At 34.9% G+C, this 12,735-nt stretch overlaps 1 protein-coding gene across 2 annotated transcripts in view; it reads right to left on the reverse strand.

Annotated features, from left to right (window-relative positions):
• The window catches only part of LOC118733811, a gene marked incomplete at its 5' end in the record, with an annotated part of 24,412 nt that extends 12,292 nt beyond the window's left edge, over positions 1–12,120 (reverse strand). The window contains 1 exon segment of one of the 2 annotated variants that reach the window (XM_036463385.1): positions 11,762–12,120. 2 annotated transcript variants of the gene reach the window in all.
• Positions 12,121–12,735: the final 615 nt, after the last annotated feature.

Raw genomic sequence — 12,735 nt, forward strand, 5'->3', positions numbered from 1 at the left:
GCACAAAAAATTAGGTCACATTTCTTAATGCGAACATGTTAATATTTACATGCATCGTACGTTGGGATTTTTTCAATGAAAGTAGAAGTTTGTTTGCGTTTCTTTTTCACACAACCGGCAAATACGGCTGGAATTCACGCACACTGCATTACAAACATATGTACGTATGTATCAATATATTTTCGCTGATTTATTTTTTCGTTTTTATTGTCGCATATTGATTCACTAATTTGCGATGGCAAACTTACATACTCGTATAAAAAAAAATAAAAAACAGTGCACATGAAGAAAATCAATAGAAGAAAGTATGAATCAAAGCCACAACATATTGATACTAAGTAATGTTACAAAATAAAAATCGCTAACTTATGTACATAAGTACATACATATGTATATATATGCATACATACAAAGAGAACATAATTCATAAAACTAATAAATATATAAGTCTTTTTGTTTGCATTTGCCATTCTAAAGCCCGGTATCAATAGAGTAAAAAATAAACAAATTAATGAAAGTAAAAATGGGTACATAACGTTTTCTGATAAATTATCATTCATTAGTTATCAATCACCTAATTAAATAGAAAGTGCTTTATAAAAAATAAACGATCAAAAAATGTATCCATTTGTATTTATTTATAATGCATACTTTTCATGTTTTTAAACAATATGCTACTTTGGAGTGCTTATTTTTATGCAAAAAAAAAAACATTGGCGCTTCGCGATTTTTGCTTTAAGCTTGGCACTCTGTGATAATGTGAGTGTGCTCACCACTGGCATTCAATTTGGCAAACGATCTCGAATCGAATTCGACTCCGGCTCGGCCTGGTGAGCAATTTGTTCGTTGCCGACCATCGCCGCGGCCCGTCGCACTGTGGGGCAAACGTGAAATTTACTATTCAAAAAGGTGAACAGCGTACAATTCTTGACCATTCCATGTTTTTTAATTGAAAGATAATTAAATTCTTAAGACCTTAAAAAATCTACTTTTTTAATTGTTTTTTTGTTTTCATTATTAACAGTGTTGACTAACGAAAAAAGGTGACGCTGCACATTTTTTAACCTTTGCAGAATTCGTTAACCCCTCAAAACCAGGGCAATTAAATTTGCTATATATTGTGGATAATTCATTTTTCATTACAATTTCAATTTCCACACAAATATACATGCGATTTCAGTAATATTTACTTCATACATGGCGTATGAGTTACATTCGTTCCTAATTATTACGCATTTTCAATTGACCATTTACAACTTTATCTATCAATCAATTTTCTTCATTGATAGCTTGATGATTTTGTGAAAGAACAGGCTTTAACACAAATCCAAGGAATTTAAAAAAAAAAAAACACCTTTTCAGTCTTAAATCGTTTCCCTATTAAAGTTTGCATTTTTTTAACTCACAATGCAAATTTAAAATTAAAATATCTTGCATAAATTACCTTACCTTAACGATATACAGAGCCCTAACCTACGCCCCAGAATTTAGTTTACGTGTTTCGGTGTTTTTTTTTTGTGTAATTTCAAAACTTGAGGTTTTCTTACAGTGTAATAATAATAGATTGGCGCTTACACATATGTTAGTTTTTGGCCGAGCTTCTCCTTACTAATTACCTTTTAATTAAAACACAAATAAAATATGTTAATTTGCAAATCCGTCGAAAATATTAGGCAGTTGACCTTTTTGAATAGTAAATTTCGCATTTGCACCACTGTGCGCCGGTGAATTCGTCAGCGGATGAAAAGTACAATTCGCCAGGGATGGGCAGATTTTTGGCTCTTAAAGCCGTCAAAGAGCCAGCAAGTGCTACGCAAGAGCTAAATCAGTTCTCAGGGTAAAAGGGGTGTACAAAATACACTAAAAGCATATATTAGTAATGAGAGTCGGAGTACAAGAAATTTGAACACGCTCCTCTTCCCCCTTCATACTGGCTCTTGGTCTTACACCTCATCTACCATCTAAATGTGCCAAGCCGGCTCCTAAGTGCAAAAGGCTCCTGGGAGCCACTTTGCCCATCTCTGGACTAGGGTACTGCAAAATGATGCTAAAACTGTATTTTATTAAAACATAATTTTATTTAATTCAAGTAAATATCTAGTTTTATTTGTCGTAGTTCAAACTTTTTTCCATGTATGGATATTAAAAAAAATAAGGATATTAATACTTTGGTATTTGAACTTGTAAATTGAACTTGTCTATTTATTTCTTTTTAGACTTAATTTTTATTTTAAAAATATATGTATGTTGATACTTTCTAGAAACCGAAAGCCACGCAAACCCAACTTTCGAACTGTTTACAAAGTTTCAAACTTTTCAAAGGAGTTTTATTGCTCATTTAATTTTAGCATAGTAGAGTACAAGTTTGAACTTTGAGTTTTTCCAAGTTCACCCAGAAGAGTTCACCAGACCACACCTCGAATCGAATCCAATTCGAACTCGTCTTCGTTCTGTGGCAAATGACTGTTTTGTGCACTAAGCTCTATTGTACGTGCTCCTATTAACGCAGTTCGTCGTAAGCTGCATCAGCTTGGCGCCACCCCCGTGAGTCATTTAACCTACCCCCTCTGCACGAACTGTACGATCCCACATCCCAACATTTTAGTCGACAGTCAAGGTCGTGCATACTTATTGTTGTCTGGGGTCTGTGTACTACGTCTCAACGTTGCTTCAATGGCATGCTGCGTCAAGTTCGAGCGGCGGTCAGTGTGGGTCCTTCTCTGCGTCTAACCGATCTAAAAAATCTTCTGTTTTCACAATTTAGCAATTATTGCCGGTGCTTACGGCTCCCCATTTGGTTGATATTCCCATCATTTTTGACACTAAGCTCTGTACTGTAGGGCGTTCGCCAAAAGCTTCACGTAAAACTTCTCTGCTGCTCTTCTGTTTGTGTCATGTGCTCATTGAACTTCAATCAGGCGTTGGGTTTAACGCGCAGGTATTTAATTGATGGCTTCAAATTTATCGTACGCCCCTTGGTGCGGAAATTCGTCTTCTCTCTTATTGTACGGCCACTGATGAGTAACAACTCCATTTTTGCCTCGCCAGACTCAGACCCATGGCATCCATTATCCATTCAGCACTTGTCGCTACTGTAACTTCCGCTATCCGTTCTGCATCTCCATGATGTTTTGCAACCACGATGACTGCGATATCTTCCGCGACCCCTATAACTTTCGCTTCTTTAAGTACAACGCCAGATTTTGTCTAACACACATGTAAATATGTAAGTACCCTGCAGAAAAAAATTATCAATTGATAGAAATAACCCACTTGTAGTTAGCTTTTTTTTGGGATTTCAATAAATTATATAACTTTTAGTTAACAACAAAAAGCTAACTTTAAACTAGTTGCAAAATAATGCAGAATTCATGCAGACGTAATGGTGAGATTGTTTCCTTTAAACAAGTTTCTATTTAAATATCTTCATACAGATTTTACTTTAGATACACTTTTTTCTGAACTTCACAAATACTTTTTCGAATTCAGGATAAATAAAATGAGAATCAAAATTTTATCTTAACGTTTTTAAGTTATGTCTGACGGAAATCGAATATGGGACCAGTTACAGCAGAATATGTGAACAAATATGTAATGCTAAATAAATAAACAAGTAAAAAAGTATGTCCAAAAGTAGTTAGTTACAAGTTAGTTGACATCTAATGCAGAGGTAACCACCCTTGACTATTTCTCGGCCATTGCCATAGAAATTTATTTAGCCGTCGTTAAAGAAAATATCCAGATTATAGTGGCCTTTAGTTCCTTCCTGATCAACTTCAAGTTAACTTACAGTTATATAATTTATTTCCTGCAGGGTACTGTGTATGTGCGTATGTATGCGCGTCAGCATATGCATGACAGTAGCATATCCGGTCGTTGGAAAAGCCACGAAGATGATGCTACTAACGTTAATGGGGATCCAGCTGACGCTTCTGTTAGCCCAAACAAAAATTGTTGGTAGTAACAGTTTTGTTTTTATTATTATGCAATAGCTATTAACACAAATCTGTAAACACATACATATAGACTCTTGCAACGCATCCAAGACACATGCAAGGAACTAAGCTCACATCCTTAAGAGTGAATATTTAATGAGCAAAAGTAATTTGTTAGTGATTCGAGAATGTTGCCTTACATATTTATGTATGCACATGTGTGTGTGTATATCCGTACTATGAATCATTTATTCGGCGTAAACTTTTTCTCTAATTTTTCTTTTCGTTTTCAGGCGTTCACGTACTAAGTATGTAGTGTGTACATACCCTGTAGGGAAACCGCGGACTAGTGAAACAAATTTCTAGTTCCGTACTAGGTCTTTATCGCCAAAAAGGAACTAGTCCGATAGGAACTAGATCCCCACCAGTCGAAAATCGGCGAAAATTGGTACTTTTAAAAGACTAATTTTTTTAGTTTTTTTGACTAGAAATCTATATCTAAAGTGACGAATTTAGAAATGGTTCGGAACTATAGAAAAAGGGATGCAGAACGAACTAGATGTTATTTGTCGAATTTAGAACCAGTTCGGAACTATCGAATAAGGGATGCAGCGGGGGGCTTGTTTACTTTACATAGATATGTGTTCGGCGGATTTTTCGTTCAAATACGCTTCTATTCTGTGCTTCGCAGATGCTTTTTCATAGCTTGGTAATACAAAACTAAAATTTGTGTTAACATTTCAACATCTTGGGACCGTCTGGAATCTAAGAAATAACAGCGAGCACCTCTGCAAACTCAGCTACAGCTAAAGGTATGTAAACGTACATTTCTTACAATCATTCAAACAAATTTAGTTCCAAATTGAAAACTCATTTCTTCCAAAATAACTTAAAATCGCACACACGGAAGAACCAAAAAGATTGAAAAATCATGATACTTTTTTCTTTCGTCTGACGATTTTAGAACTGGGTCGGAACTATAGAATTTAGGACTAGTTCGGAACTATCGAAAAAGGGATGCAGAGGGGGGCAATTGACACTTCCTAGGCCATCGCCATGTTAAATTCGCCAGTTGCTTACATGCTAAAGAGATTTATCGCGAACCAGTACTGGTTCTAAATGTACTAGAAGCGCACCAGTTCAGAACTAGAGAGTTTCCCCACAGGGTAGGTACGTACATATGTATGTATATGTATGTATGTATGCTAATGGGCTAGCAAGTACGAATAATATTACAGTTCCGTTATACTAATGCATAAAATGTGTGCTAACAACACAAAAAACTTTAAATGGTTGGCACATCGCATATTTAGAGTGAAATGCTTGCGTAAATTTTGTAAATGCGGTAGAGAAATTTCGTTGAAGCATCAAACACTAGGGAGCCCGTTGCCAGTAGAGAGAATTGGTCGGCTCGCATCTGAATACTTTCTGGTGTATCTTCAAATATGATTAGTTTTTCCTTATCTAAAAGCATAAACAGACGGCAGCGTTGATCCGGATCAACTCGGGAATTAACTGCAGTTGATCCGGATTAAGTCCGAGTTAGTCCGGATCAACGCTGCCGTCTGTCTAAGCTTTAATCTAGTTTACGAGTAACTATAAGAACATAGAATATCAACCGAGAACATTGATCTATAAGCATTGATCTACATACATTAATTAATGATGAACTAGCAAATGCCCGACTTGCTTCGCGGCGCCTGATAAGAACTTTTGCGCTGGCCAATGCAAAAAAAGTGTTGAAAAGTAGAAACAGTTTTTGAAGTGATAATTCGTATTTTAGGTGGAAATGGCTGAAGAGCAGAACCCCCTTTCCACATAGGCCAAGAATAATAGCGGTATGATACCATATGCAAGACTAATCCATATCGATGGTGTTACAGTATATTTTGCTTTGCTGCCTTTATTCTTAAGTGCACATTTAAGATATCTACCCTAAAATGCGCACTAGCGGCATTATTTTTAACTTTTATAAGGAAATTCCTCCGATAGATGCATTCAACATACATACCTGCACATTGGCGATACCTACCATAAAAACTGTGCAATTATTATTAACTATCAAAGAAAGTATTAGGTTTACCTGCACTGGCCCTACAATTACCTAATTTTACAAGCTTTTATTTATTTTTATCATCTCGCAGAACAACGAAAATGGCTATCAATTAATTTAGTTATATAGATAATTAGATACCATTCGGTAAAAATTTCGCTTGCAGTAATTTCTACGTGGTAAGTGCTCCTCCATTAATTGGTTTCATAGGGATTCGGATACCTTCCTCATTGAAGTAGTAAAGAAAATTCGCTTAAGTGCTTTTTTCGGTTAAGTGCACAAGTTTTTCGTGCAAAGAAGGATGGGCAGCTAAGCAAAATATACTGTATTTCCTCGTGTGAGATCTATGCAAGAATTTCATTAAACCGTTGCAATCTTCTTTTATTGTTTCGCAACTACAACATTGGTCCGAGGAGTCAACCACTAAATCATTTACAGTTGGATTGTAGAAAGCGTCAATTGGATTTTAGATATGTCAATTGAATTTTGGAATAGACAATTGGATTTAGAATGTTTCAGTTGATCTTTAGAAAGCGTCAATTGGATTTATTAATGATTCATACACTATACAAAGACTTTATTCTGTATAATTTTAAATATTGCTGAAAGAACAGGTTATAAATACTTTTTATTGGGTTTTAACCAATTAGATAATATGTATTACAAGTAATTTTTAGCAAAAAAAAAAACCGACTTCGAAATATATATATATCTCATGATCCACTGATCGGATCTTAACCAGATTTCCCATGCAAAAAGAATTATCGAAATCGGTTGACGTGGTCCAAAGTTATGCGGTAAAAAAAAATAAAAAATATTCCGACGAACTGATCCTTTTTTGGAAGTCGTTTAAAAATTAAACAAGAGGTTACATTATGAGTGTACGATCTGTATGAATGTAATATAAAAGAATAAAGAAAATTACTCCGGGAGCGATATGGAAAAATATCGCACATAAAAACTTGGTTAAAATTCTCTTTACATTTTTTAAAATCCAATTGACCCTCATGTCATTTATAGCCAATAATAGTCCTTATAAGAAAACTCAAGAGCACAGTTGTTCGTTTTCTGTTATCGGAGAGCCAAAAATAATACGACCAAAAGATAGAGCATCCCGTCTTGGTATTCATATTCTTCCGTTTTCCAATAAATAAAATAATTTTTAAATATTATTATGTTAAGGGGTGGACGTGTGATCTGGGACACACTGTATGTGGGCGGTGGTTGTGATTATGGAGCGATTTCGGCCGATGTATATCTGTGGCATTTTATTAAAAAAACTTTTTTTTAAGCAATATCTCATTGAGTACTCAAACAAAATTTTATCGATTAGCCAATTTTAGAAGATCAATAAAAATAAAAAATTTTTCTATTATTATTTTTTTTTTGATCTTATGCTTTAAGGTCAAATCGTCTAAAATATAAAAAATCGGGAAATAAATACGACTTTTATAAATATGTAGTAGCCTATAATGAGACCTAGGAATAAGCTCCGAAAATTTTACTGAAATCCACATATCGATGACTGAGTGGAAGATCGACCTATCTCGGCAGCCAGTTCGAAAACGCCCTATCTCAGAAAATTTTTCAACATCGTTCTATCTCAGAAAACTTTTCAAAAACGCCCTACTTCAGAATTTGATTGAAAAACACCCTACCTCAGAATTTGGTTGAATAACGCCCTATCTCAGCTGCCGATTCAAAAACGCCCTATCTCAGCTTATTTTCAATGTATTTTCGTTTGAGATAGGGCGTTTTTGAACCGAATTCTGAGATAGGGCGTTCTTCAACAAAATTCTGAGATAGAGTGTTTTTCAACAAAATTCTGAAATAGGTTGTTTTTCAATAAAATTCTGAAGTAGGGCGTTCTTGAAAAGTTTTCTGAGATAGGGCGTTTTCGTACCGGCTGCCGAGATAGGTCGATCTTCCACTCAGCCATCGATATGTAGTAGTTTTTGAGCCAAGTCGGAACAATGAAAATGTATATGTATATAAATACATGCAAACATATGTATATCGATAATAAAAAGTACATATTTATCTCGTGTCTTTTCAACCGCGGCTCTTACCTATGCGCTCACTCGTTATAAGTTAATTTACCTACTGGGATTGAACGCATAAGCACACACATGGTTATGTATTTATGTACATATGTATATACATACATATGGATATGTAGATGAGAGTGATAGCGAAAGTTGTAGCTCTTATGTAGTAGTTGCGTGCGGATTTTGCCTATAAAATTATAATTACATAATTAAGATGTTGCTCGAGTACCGTTTGCATGGCTGCTTAAAAAGATTAATAAATAGTGCTAAGCTATTAAAAAATTATAATTACAAATTGCTGAGAATTTTTATCATACATACATACGCACATATGTATGTATGTATGTAATGCGGATGATCAACAATTTCATGACGAATTTATTTTTACGTTGCCATTTATGCCTCTTTCATGTGAACGGGTTCTAAATTAACTATCGCTTTATTTTAGTGATAGATTTGGTGAGAGATTTAGTAAGTAAAGAGCCCGCCTCTTTAATGGGCTATGAAAAAGATCTTCTTTAAGATTTTCGAAAATTTCTTCTTTTTTTTGCATTGCCATCTTTAATTTAATGAAAATTATCGATAAAATTAAAGTTTTTATTTTTTTTTCTTGTTATTTTATAGCCGTATATTCAACAATTTTTATTGAGCTCGAGGCCGTTTCTAAATGAAAAACTATTGTGGACAAGCAACAATAATTTTTATTTTTTGAAAAAATGGTAGAAGTGATAGCTATTTCGGAAATCACCAAATTTCCTCCCCAGACTTCTTTCAGTAGGATTGGAGTCGACGATCCCACTGACTCAGCCAGTGGCATACGCACTGTACTAAGTTCGCCTTGTGAATTATTGTTGCTTTTTCCACTTTTTCATTTTTTTTTGTTAAGCCAACACAATCAACGCAATATACATATTTATTGTGTGTGAAATATTAGAAAATATAACATTGAAATCTACATATGTATGTATATAAGACAGGAACATTTACCATGATCGTCTACCTGGTACTGTGATCAAGAAAGAATGAATAAATGAAAAATTATGCGTTATTCAGTATTACTTGAATCATGAATGAAAATTTATTCTTCATTCGAAATTACTTGAATGATGAATAAAAATTTATTCGTTATTTCAAATTACTTGAATGAAGAATAAAAATTTATTCGTCATTCTAAATTATTTGAATGATGCATAACAATTTATTCGTTATTTGAAATTACTTGAATGAAGAATAAAAATTATTCGTCATTCAAAATTAGAAAAATTATGAATAAAATTTTCTTTTTAATTTGAATAATAATTCATTCAAAAACGCCAATCCCTGGTATTTATATACTATGCGTACGTATTCAATTATAAATAACTAGCAGACCCGGCGAACATCGTCCCGCCCAAACAAATTTTTGTATTTACAGATTATGGTCCGACTCTTTAGGGCACAGTAATACTGGCAAATCACGCCTATTGATCCAATCGGAAAACACGGAAGTTCGGCATTCTCAGTGGATCTGCACGTCGATGTGATCGGGCATTCGCGGCACATTTTCTCGCTTGACGAATTTCAGTAATAAATCATAAATACGATTTTTAGTAATAACTTGACTCCCGAGCCACTTGGCGGATCAGATCATAAATGAGATTTTTAGTTATAACTCGACTCCAGTGCCACCTGGCGGGTCTGTGAATCTAAACTATCTAGAGACCCAACCAAACACACACACAAAAGTTCTTTAAAATCGGTTCCCTCATAAACACACGTACAGCTGAATTGTTTATACATACACACAAAGATAGGTAAAAGTTTCAGTACGTTTGGAAAGTGCGACACCCCTTTTAAAAGAGCCCCAATTTTCTCTATGAGTGTGCAATTGATGGCAGGCATATCGCACACCTATGTAGATCTAAAGTGAGCTAACTCAAAAATCAGAGCGGGAAACGTAACAGCTTGTGAATCGTACAGATTCAATGCAACCCTGCAGAAAAAATTATCAATTGATTAAGGGCCGGTTGTTCAATGTCTGATTAGCACAAATCGGTGGTAGAAGCTCCGGTTAAGCACAACTACTGCTTTATCGATCACATGTTACATGCATGATGTCGAAATCGTCGATAGTGTAGTGGTAGTGATAACCAGACATTGAATAACCGGGCCTAAATCGTTCAGGAGTCTTGCAGACGTTATCGGGAGTTTGTTTTCTTTACAAGTTTCTATTTAAATATCCTCATGCAATAATTACTTTCAATACACTTTTTTCTGCACTTCGGAGTAGTTCGACCACAAACACCGTGACACGAGATTTTTATATATTAGATTGGATATAATAAATTTCTATTTTTCCACAAATAATTAAGTGACAACATCACTCCGAAAATATATTGTATAAAAACCTTTTGTAAACACTTTTCATTTTATGTTCGTTATTAATTAATTTTGTCTTTGCTTTAAAAATTAGGTGGCAGCACCATCGATTGCGAATAAAACCATGCTGATTACCAGTCCGGGGAAGAACCAGTGCTAAGCAATTTTTCGTGATAAGGTTAAAAGGTTATAAGCGTGCAAACATAGTTTTTCATGCTTATACATAAGAAGATAAATTATGTTCCCTTTTTTATATCGGGGGCAACCTTATTTGGAAATATGTATTTTTAAATATCCTTGGTTTAATATGCATATTCTGATATTTAACATATATTACTTAAATCATTTTAATTTTTTTATTTAGTTTGGCAACTCTTTTATTTTGAAGTTCAAGCATAAGTTGGGATTAAAACCTTTTCGAGCACCAATGATATCATTCTTGTAACATTCGAGTTACTTATTTAACCGTTTTTTTTCTATAGATAAATATATGGCGTCGACATGATTTTTTTCCCAACACCTTCAACTATTATCGCCAAATTTCACCCAATTTATATAAAACCATAATAAATTATATACGAGAACCTTCCTCATGAATCACACCACGTACTACTGAAAACCGTAAAAAAATCCTATTGGTCAGTGGCGGATCCAGGGGGGTTTTGTGGGTTAAACTACGTGTCAGTCAGTGGCGGACCCACGGGGGGTGTTTTAATATGGCGCATATGTATGTAGAATATGGCGTCAATGTATTAAAACATCCTCCGTGGGTCCACCACTGACTGACATAAACTACGTGTCAAACCCCCCACCCACCCCTCCCGCTGTATCCGCCACTGCTATTGGAGGTTTTTGAATTTACGCGTTCAGACAGACAACAGACGCTTTGGTGCACTTAATTTTATAATATGTATAGATTCTTAATTTTTGTTTGTAAAAATTGGCACGTATGACTAAATTCACTGCTTTTGACTGCAAGTGAGTACCTTTCCGTTAGTGTATCCCGATTTACCTACTTTCAGTATTAATTTACATACATTTTAAAGAGGTGTTTATACAGTTCTTTGACATCGTTTTATTTATATGTATGTATTCCGCGTTGTGTAAGTGTTTAGTAGTTTGGTTATAATATTTATTCTAAACTTATTAAAAAAATAAAAAATATAAATATTTCACAACATTCATAAAACTCTTTAGCTAATAAAAATATTATACCAATTAGAAGGTTAAAAATCTAAAAAAAAACTTTTCGAATTCAATTAAATTTGACAGTTAACCACAAATTTACTTGCTTGGTTGAAAATTTGCAGACAGCTTTTGCGACCACGGTTAGTTCGCCCGATATAGCCAACAAAAAGTGCACTTACTTTGAAAATATATGATCAAAGGCAGTTTTTTTTTCAAAAACGCTTTTATACAAATAGATAAATTTTGTAGCTCCGTTTCAGTTTTCGGTGTTTTCTTCTTGTCTTCTTTCTGCCAAATTTCACTTTTCGATTTTCGTTTCCGACATAACAAGCACACTGTACACGCCGCTTTTGAACGCCGAACGCAACTAAATCTAAAATATAAAATCGAACTGTGTTATTGGCAAAGGCAAAGCGTGTTGGCCAAACTCAGATGAACGCAGCTCAGTAAGCCAACTTTTACAGCTCCACGATCGCTCAGCACTCGCACAACTCTATGTATGTATATTATGTAGTGGTCGAAAGTGCATAAATAATGCGCGCTGCAAGAATTTCTTTCAAGCTTCAAACCACACTTATTAAAAAAGACGTGAGAGAAATAGATGAGATATAGAGAGGGAACTCGAAAGAGAGAAGATACATACATACATGCGTTGTAAGCTCGCAATATGGCATCAAGCTGGCGGCACCTGCTTTTCTGTGACTTCATCGCTCCAAGTGTCACCGCCTCGACGGGCAAGTATGTAAGTGGCACACTGGTCAGCGCATGCGCCCGCTTTCTTCGCTTCTTCCTATTCTTCATTCTCTGCCATTTCACTACAACGGCAATGGCGATTGTTTTTCTTTGGACTGTTGAGGTGCATGCCCGTTTCTGAGCGCTAATTCATTGATTTTATTAGCAGCTCAATCGGCATGAACAAAATGCTTCATTGATAACGGTCAATTTATACACACGTATCAAACATAAATCTAATTCAACGCGTATTCTTTGCATTCATCCTTCTCTTAATCTGCTAGTCCAAGCCACATTCGACATTCTATTCTTCATATTTAACGTTTTTCAATCGAGTTCTATTCCAAGTCGATCTAGAGTTACTTTTCTGGTCGAATTTCGCGGTAATTAGTAAGTTGACCACGTATCTGATCCGTATATG

Source organism: Rhagoletis pomonella, unplaced genomic scaffold, assembly GCF_013731165.1.
Source record: "Rhagoletis pomonella isolate Grant_MI unplaced genomic scaffold, Rhpom_1.0 Rhpom_scaffold_00002, whole genome shotgun sequence".
Classification (NCBI taxonomy): Eukaryota; Metazoa; Arthropoda; class Insecta; order Diptera; family Tephritidae; genus Rhagoletis; species Rhagoletis pomonella.